The sequence below is a fragment of the Ruditapes philippinarum genome, unplaced genomic scaffold, assembly GCF_026571515.1.
Source record: "Ruditapes philippinarum isolate M1 unplaced genomic scaffold, ASM2657151v2 ctg3416_1_1_1_1, whole genome shotgun sequence".
In the NCBI taxonomy this organism is placed as follows: Eukaryota; Metazoa; Mollusca; class Bivalvia; order Venerida; family Veneridae; genus Ruditapes; species Ruditapes philippinarum.
Genome location: NW_026860537.1, coordinates 28,007 through 38,177, shown reverse-complemented (window position 1 = coordinate 38,177; position 10,171 = coordinate 28,007).

Here is a 10,171-nt window from a genome sequence, read left to right as displayed (position 1 = left end):
AAAGTTTGAGTTTAATATTTTTCATTAAGTTTGTTGACTAATTAACGACCTCTTATTTAGGAGTTCAGTGCTTTAATATGCACTAGATGCTGAATACCGATGTAATTTATTTGCCCTACGCAGAATGCGCACGAAATGCAACCCCCGTTTCTATGGAAAATTCGTACCGTAAAACGGCCTTTATGCTCTTAGGGAAACAAGTTGTTAAAACTCGTATGATTAGAATCTTGTATAAAGTAAGGTGAGAAAGTAAATTTCAGGGTGGTTAAAAAAGGAAATATATCTTGATTTTGAGTGAACTGTGCTATAATATAGCAGGGTATGGAGTAATATAATCACGAAGGCCGTAGTTGGACTATATTGTTGGTGATTAAATTTGTTCCCGCCTCAGTGTTTCTAATATTAACGTTCTTGAAAGGCTTTTTTATCGGTTGATGCACATCAATTTGAAAGTAACGAATATTGGAAAAATTGTGTGTGGTCTTATTTTATCTCTATATATATTTTACAGTAAAATAAAAGCAACAGTGAATTAGTTTTTTGACGGTTTGTACACGCGCTGTTATGGTGATACACTGTGACGCCACGTAAACAACACTTCAAAACGTCTGTACTGCGTTAATGAGTGAAAGAAATTGGTATCTGTATCTATTTTTTTAAGTTAGACAACTTTCTATTATTCTAGATAGTTTTATTATACTTTATCACATACACGTGTCGAAGTTGCGATTCCGTTAAAAATGGTATTGCAAGGTCGTGCATATATTTTGACGTGACGTCATTTTCGTTGTATGAACTGAGTGTTAAGACGCACATAATGTTAGCATTATACATGTTCTATAGACGCGACAATGAATAATGGTTCTTTTTCACTTCAAAAGGTCTTTATGTTTGGTATGTGATAAATAGTATATTAAATTCATTTAAGTTTAATACTAACTTTATTGAACTCATTGAATAAAATAATAGATCTCACTTGCCAGAGATTCGCATAATATAATTTTAATCAACTGATTAAATAAATTCAATATTGAACGTACACTCATTCAATATCTTCCTTTTTATCACATACCGTCCCGCTTTTGCGTCTCTTTTAAGTATTACACAGCCGTGCATATATCTTGACTTGACGTCATTTTCTTTATATAAATCGTCAATGAAAAATGGCTCTTTTTTCAATTCAAACGGTCTTTATTTTTGGTATCTGATAAATAGAATATTAAAGTCGTGTAAGTTTAATACTTAATTTATTCAACTAGTTGAATAGAATAATATTATGCACACCAGAGGCATAATATAATTTTATTCAACTCGTTCAAGGAATTCAGTATCAAACTTGCACCCATTCAATATACTCTGTTTATCACATACCCGTGTCGCTTTGCGTCTCCGTAAAATGGTATTGCATGGTTGTGTTTAAATAACGCATGTGACATCACGTCCAAGTATTTACAAGACCGTGCAATATCACTTTTTACAGAGACGCAAAAGCAGCATGGGTATGTGATAAACAGAGTATATGGAATAAGTGCATCAACCGACTAAAAAGCTAATATTAGAAACACTGAGGCGAGCACAAATTTAACCACTACCACTTTAGTCCAACTATAGTTTTTCTTGACGTGTTAGAATGGAAAAACATCTTATTGTGTTTGCTATGTGTTATACATATACATGAAGCACGATATGTCGTTCAAATGTCCGTAGGCATACGGCCTTTGTGATTATATTACTGCACATCTAAACTCTATACCGTGTTATATTATAGCAAAGTTCACTCAAAATCAAGATGAATTTCCTTGTTTAACCACCCTGAAATTTATTTTCTGACCTTACTTTTTACAAAATTCTAATCCTACGAATTTTAACAACTTGTTTGCCTAAGAGCATTTAGGCCGTTTTATAATACGAATTTTCTTTAGAAACGGATGTTGCATTCGTGCATGCGCATTTCTGCGTAGGGCAAAAACAATAAAGAAAGAATATATAATATCGGTATTCAACAATTTCATAAACAACTTGATGTAATGCGAAAGATTAACCATTTGTTAAAAATAGTTAATTTTGATAAATAGTAGGTGCACAAAGGTTTGCAAGTGCAAAATAAAGCACTAAACCCCTAATTAAGAGATCCTGAATACAAAATTTATGGGCAATATTTCTCGTTCTTTTCTCATTTTCCACAATGACATTCAAACTTGCGTTCAGAGGTATGACGTTTCGTATATGTCAAGTAATAATACTCAGAAAAGAAAAATACACAAGACTATTCAAAGGTCACATTTGTAAGAACCATCTTTACGATGTCGATCAGTACTTCATGTTGTCTGGAGAAAAAATCGCGACAAATCTGCATACATTCATTTCTTTCAATGAGCTTTAAATTTGATTATAAAAAGTAAGTTATTTTAAAATGCAGTGTACGAAAAACAATTCAGGTTAGAGAGTTACAAAAATGAGTAAACAAACTTAATGAAAAATATTAAACTCAAACCTTTTTTAGGATGTTCATTTAGGGAGCATAAGTAGTAGAAGTAGAAAGTGTAGGCAGAATCAAGAACATTTCATGTGTACGCAGTATCTTGATTTTTTGAGAGTGTGCGCAGTATCACAATGTCTATTTCCTGTAAATAGTTCGTTTTAAAACATTTTTCGTACAAAGAAAAAATAATAAAGATTGAAAATATATTTGTGAAATAGATTCTACAATAAACTAACTCCCAGTTGTGTGAAACTTTCAGTTTAATCGACAATTTCACAATTTCTGTAACATTTCAACGCCGGGTGTACGCAATATCCAGAATCAAAATCGCATTCAACGCGAAATACTGACAAGAAAGGGAAGACTTGTGTCAAGGCATTTGGAAAATTAAAACTTGAAGTAAGGACATCTTCTTTGCAAAAGAAATTAAATTCTAATCTATTCTGATTGCTTTATTTGACTCGTTTTTATTCAAAATATCGGTTCAAAAATGTGTTAGAGGATGTGCGCGCATGGATTAACCGCCTTGTACTTGCAACAAGTTAACGTCTGTGTGTGTCATTTAAGTCAATATTTGCAAAATTAAACGTTGCAAAGGTTTTAAATTACAGCATCATAATCATTACAAAAACTGTACTTTTTTGTTTTTTTTCCAGACAAACAATGTATTAATTAGATTTTAGAACGGCTATAAATAAACTCGTTTCATCTGAATGGAAAGCAAATTGGGACAATGCCGTCTTTAATAAACTTCATGATATAAACCCATCTCTTGATGTGTCACCATCTCTGTCTTTGTCAAGCCGCCGTGATCAAACAGTTCTTCTTCGATGCCGAATTGGACACACTAAAAATACCCATTCTTATCTCCTCATGAATGACAATGCCCCTTTCTGTGTAAGCTGTAATGAAAATTTTACTGTCAAGCATTTTCTTCTGGAATGTCATGATTTTTCACAGGCCCGTAACAGATTTTATAATGTAAACTCACTCAAAGAACTCTTTAATACAATTCCATCAAAAAACATCATCGATTATTTGAAAGAGATAAACTTGTATTCAAAGATCTGATTGGCTCTTTTTATATTTTTATTTACAACGTTTTACATACTAGTTTAAGCCTATTTTAGCATTCGGCACGATATGGCCATTTATGTGTTGACGTGCCGTAAAATCCAAACAAACAAACACATTAATTAGATTGATGCAATGGTATTGTAAAGACATGTATGTACACGTTTTTACTTTTACGATAGTGAATTTGATGTTTGATTTTGGTTATTTTCAAGACTTAGTGTACTTCGTATCTTTATAATTATAAAGGTATTTTGAAATATATCTTTGTTATACGTTAATTTTATTTTTATACACGTTTTTCTTGTTTCATTCTGAATATTGGTATGATTTCCCTTAAAATATATTTAATACATTTTAATTCAAAATCACACATTAAAATCAACATTAGGTATTCAGTGTATGGACGCTTCCGAATATGTCTTAATTCATTTGTAATAAAATGTTAAACGTTTTATCAAAACAATCGAACCATCATTCGCAGTATAAAATGCTGTTTAACATTGACCCATTAAAACAAAATCGTCTTCATAACAATGTTGACGTTTTCAAAAAAAGAAGCGGGGAACCAATTTTTGTAGTGCGTTTTCTTACAACAGAGGTCGCTGTTTAATACTAATTGATCCCTTTCGGTGCGGACGTAAAAATCACATCATGGAAAAGATTCGATCAAACATCGTGATACCCTGCCTTGCTAGCTCTATATACAACAACAAAGAACTTGTTCTCTCTTGCATAATGCGCAACATATCATTTTTATTCTTTAAATCAACTCACTTCTGAAGATCTTTCAGAAAAGGTATGCATGTTGCATACTGTATGCGGCGGATTTTGAGATATTTTGCCTCAACCTTGGCCTTTTTACTATACGTTATATATAGGTTGGAAATATGTGATAGTCATTAACCTCCATATGATCGGATAAGTTTTTCGTAGTAGGCCTCAGACCACAATTCATTTCACTATATGTTCTATATGAACATTAAACCCTATGGCAATTTTACTAACTCTCCAATCAAATCAAAGTCACTTGTGCTTACAGTACCATCAAAGATATATAATTCCAGCTAAATATAATTCCAGCTAAAGCAAACTAGGGGTCATGCGGCATGTCAACGACAGGCAAATAAGGAACATCATTCATAGGCTTTCTCATATTATTCTGGAAAGTTTCGAGTCTTAATCACATATACTGATGAATTTTCATTCTCAAACCGGTTATTTCTTGAAAGGCATGCATTTTACCTTTAAAATGATGTTTCATTTATTATCATAAGCCAACTGGTTCAAAAGTTATGTCCAGCAGAAAAGTGCCACTGCCTAATAATTACCTCCCCAAGTGGCTGCTCAGTCAATGTAGTCCAATGCACAGCATTCCACAGACTGTTACCCCAGGTACTAATTACCACACAGGAATGCCAAAGTCTGGGTCCCTCTGTGTGATTCTTGAAAACCACCTTTGAAGAAATTCCAGAAATTCCATTTACTGTATAAATATGGACCGAGCTCCTGACTCTTTATCAAAAAGCAACTTACCTTCATACTTTACACAACTGCTGTACAATTATGCGAAGCGACCGAAAGAAGAAATTAGCTAGGTTCAAGCAAGGAAACTCACCATGGAATAAAGGCTTGAAGTTTGACAACTCTTGTCATGTAGATACTGAGCCTAAGAGATCTATCACCAGACTGAATGTAGATGAATGTCCAGTGACATCCAGGCCTACTGCAGATGGTAGTGAGCTCTCAGGTAGTGCCATGCTGCTGCGACCAAGTGCTTCTGCGACTTCATCTACAATGAAAAAAAAATAGACGATAAAAATTCCTTTTCGGACATGAGAATTGTTGACAGTGAAGAGATGTCAGGGGCTTTCAATGAGGCATATAGAATTCATCGGCAGGAGGCAAATGAATGTGAGCAGCCTAACTTTCATGTGGCATAGGAAAGAAAAGTTGGTCTCTGCTGGAAAGTTTCATTAAAGTGTGACAACTGCAGCTTTATCACACCATTTTACAAGTTTTACAAAGAAGTTTCATTATTAAAAAGGGGTCTAAATGCTGCAACAGCAAAGGTAAGTCTTGCTGTAGGCCTTCAAGACACACCAATAGGGAATACAAAATGCCGCTACTTACTGACAAGTATTGACATCCCACCTCCAGCAAGAAGCAGCATGCAGAGAAAATCAAACACTGTGGGCAGAGCGATAAAACAACTTAATGATGATGACATATCAGAGAAGATCAACAAAGTAAAGGAGATGAACCGAAAACTAGGCAATCCTGTGAATGCTATCAACATTGCTCTGGATGGACGTTACAATTCAAGCACTATCGCAAGCCGTAAGACAGGCTAGAATTCTTTGCAGTCTATTGCTATAGCCTGTGAGACAATTACATAGAAACAATACATTATAGCTGCTGTAGTCCAGAATAAGCTTTGCTGGACAGGTGCCTGGCTTCGCGGAAAAGGATATGATGTTACATGCCCAGGTGGGCATGCTGGCTGTACAGCAAATACTTACCGGTATGCACCGCTTTCAGAATATGAACTTTGGAAACACTTGGAGAGACATTGAATGCTGAAAGTGCCTTTGTAAGATATGTGACAACATATGGTGACTCTAGATTAGCTGCCGATGTTTGCGAGGCCATGCGATTGCTCGACCCTATGCGGAAGGCTCCGCCAGGCAGACCCAACTCATCTTGGCCAAGCACAGTTCCGGTGCTATTATAAAGCTCACTTCAGTAATGGTATGTTACCAAGTGCAAAGACCAGATACCAAAGGCATGGACATTAGAAGGCATTAAGCCAGGACAAAGGCTAGATGTAACTTTATACTAAAAGAGATGATGAGAATTCATACTGGAGATATGAATATACTGGAGATATGAATACTATCAAAAATATTTAAAAGTTAGCTGTTATGCTGGGAAATGCTCTTTAGAAGTGTAGACGTTACTCATACGTGTGTTCTGGTGGAGTAACAAAGAACTGGTGGAACCGCTCCTTGTTCCTCAGCAGCCATAGAATAACAAACTTGTGCCTACAAGAGAATAAAAAACAATTAATTTTTGACATAGTTAACTTGAAAATAAGTGTAAGCGCTATCGAACAGATGAAATTGGGCACCAGCACGTAGAAATGTGAAGCGTTGAATCGATCTATTAGTGTGTGGCTACCAAAAAATAATGATTTCGCACGGAATATTCATGGACGCCTCAGTTCTGCCATTCACCGCTTAAATAACGGTGTTGCGGACAGCGCTGATAAGAACTTAGTGTTTTTGGGGATTCGTCTCTCTGAGAAAGCAGCTAATAGCCTATATCAAAACATATCAGAGACAGTATTAAAAAAAACCTGAAACAGTAAAAACAAAGTTTTATCAAAGGGAAGACAACTCCATACACATCTGAAATACAAGAAGACACACTCTACAATGTCAGATTATAGGAAAGGTCAGCTGAATCCAAGTCCATCAACATCCAAGGGAGGCAACAGCAAACATACTTACTCAGAAAATCTGTAAATTATCTCCCTTGATTTAAACAGATAAACAAAAAACAGTGTTTCTTCAGTGGGGAATAAATATTCGGTTGCGCACGAGACAAAACCAGCTTAAACAAATGTGCTGTCTGTGTACAGACCTGAAATTCAAACTTAACAAATGGTTTACTTAAAAGTGACTGACTATTCCTTTTAAAGCGAATTTCATATTTCATTACTGTATCATTCTACATAACCTGCATGATATTTTGAAATTGTTATCATCTCTGTTGTTATTTTACACTGTGAAATAAATGTTATATGAATTAAATCACAGGCTTTTAGCATTTCTTTGCAATGACAGAGTGCTTTAAGTAAAATTTCACAAGTTTTCATGGACTATGGCTGTTTTTAAGCAATTATTTAAAGTCTAGCACATGTGAACTGACCAATTGTACTTGAAATACACTGTTATTGCTTAACAAGTAAAAAGAATGGAAGCAGAAACATACTTGTAGGATGATAATAGGAGTCCTTTAAATGTAGGACAATATAAGAAGATATGCAATCAGAATAAATGAAAGGACAAGTAAGCACTCACCAACTCTTTCCCGAGGCCATCAACAGCCTATGTCTCTTCAAACCTAAAACAAATATACAGTCTCGGTATACCCCATTGCCGCAGCAAATGGCCCGGTTCACACACTTAAGACTTTCGGTATTGGTGCAATGGGGCTCAAGGCTCAAATGGTTAGCATTGACACACAGTGGCACGTGGCACAGCTGCGAGACCTCTAAATCTGGTTCAACATACAGAATTTTATTGTGAACCAGGTAAATAAGTTTATGAACATGTATGGTGTGCCACTGTGCATCAGGAAACTTGGCATTTATAAAACCATAGCCCACTGGTCCTTTCTTTATACATCCCTGCCATATCATACAGTCCTGTCTGTTTAGCACAGATTTTTCATTTTTTTTCCAAATAATTTAAAAAAATGCTACCATTTTAACTTTTAATGAAAGGGAGGCTGTAACCTGTACAGGAAGTGACCTCTTGGCTATATTTAAACAGACTTTTTTTAACTGAAAGTAGCTTTTTGACATTTTTCTAAAAAATGTATATATTATTATATAATATAACATAATACAAAGAAAATAAAAGCATTTGTGTAATTTAATTACAAACTCAGATTTATACATCAATTATCTGCTTCATGACCAAGTTTCATTAAAATTGCTCTAAAAATGATAAAAGTTATTACCTGTCAAACAGATTTACTCCATGTAAAAACAAGCTTCTAATCAGGCCTCAGAGCACAATTAATTTCACAATATGTTCGATATAAACATTAAACCCTGTGGCAATTTTACTAACTCTCCAATCAAATCAAAGTCACTTGTGCTTACAGTATAATCCAAGATAAATAATTCCAGCTATAGCAAACTAGGGGTCATGCGGTATTTTTTCACAGCATTTCAGTTCAAAATACATAAGTCTGACAGTTTTCAGTAATTAGCCGGAACCATGTGAGTTCTGTCATGTAGAAAAACAAAGCACTAAAAAATACTTACTCACGTAAAATCTGGATCAAAATTGGTATTTACCAACTATGAATGAATTCTGTCAGAAAATGGCCTTTTTTCTATCTCTTTCATTCAATTATTCATTTATATCTGGCATTAAACACAGGCGCTCTTTTATGCGGATTTACTTCCTTATTGTGGTCAACGAAAGGCAAATAACTGTGGACTGATTCCAGTATAAGATTCGTGAACACCGGTCAGGGAGCGGTAATTATTCTTTACATTTTTACCAGTTATTCCCCGTTGATTAAAAGGGCCAACTCTAGCGCAAAACCTAATTAATATTGAACGAAACTCTTAGTTTGCTATGCAAACTGCTGTTTCGAATACATTATACACAATGTCAGCATGGGACTAAAATTACCAAAATAAATACTGAAACACTGTAAGAATAAAATGTGTGTGTCAAATTAATTTTAAATAAAGGAAAAATATTTGAAAGCCAGCAAATTAAATATCTAATTATAGTTTGCATGTTTACAGCCTTAGAACTGAAGTGTAAATTGAATGTTCACATATTTCAATAAGAACTCGAGTTACGTCAGCAAGTAAAACATCTTAATATTGCATAATAATAACAACATATTAATAATAATGTCTTCATATTAATAACATTTTTTTCATAATAATAATAATGTCTTCCTATCAATAAGACTGTCTTCAAAATAATAAGAATGTCTTCATATTGATTACATTGTATTCATATTAATAGAGTGGCGGATAATCCCTTCCATATAGACATTACGGATTTGCCAGAAAGTTTTTGTTTGGACTTCCTTTTCTAATTTACATTACCTTTATGGCGGTGCCCCTCAAGGCTCGGTTCTTGGGTCTCTTTGTTTTTAATTTATGTTAATGATATTACTGATTCCCTTTTAAGTATAACGCTACTTTTTGCAGATGATAGTTCTTTAGCTGTTTCTGCAAATAATATCAGTACGATGGAATATAAACTCAATCACGATCTCAACATGCTAAATAAATGGTCTGAACAATAGTTAGTTAATTTTAATCCGAGGTTATGTTCTGTTCGTTTTGTAATAGAGATTGCCCACAATTATACTTTGATAATGTTAAATTAAATTTTTTAGAGCACAATAAACACCTCGGCGTAACTTTAAGTCATGCATTTATGTATTGTTTATCGAACTGGCCCGATAGATTATTTTGATCCGTGGTTTTGTTGATTTGTTCGGCGTTAATTATGTTGGGTTGGGGAAAAAGCGTTTCATTCCTTGTGTTTATTTATACTGCATAGGGGGTATATTTCGGATATTATCATTAATATTGATAGAATTTCAAGTTCATGTGGTATTTATATATAAAATTGTGAAAATGTATGCATTTATGTATATATACAATAAAATATGTTTAAATGTTACATGTATAGTTTATACAGCAGTCAAATCACTCTTTCAAAGCGCCACTGATACCAGGCTTATCTCAGCCGTGGAACACTGATAAACTTTTTTCCATAGAAGTGCGAAAAAATGACTATCAAGAAATTATTGGCGTAGAAATATTTAACTAGAATCCGCTAGAAT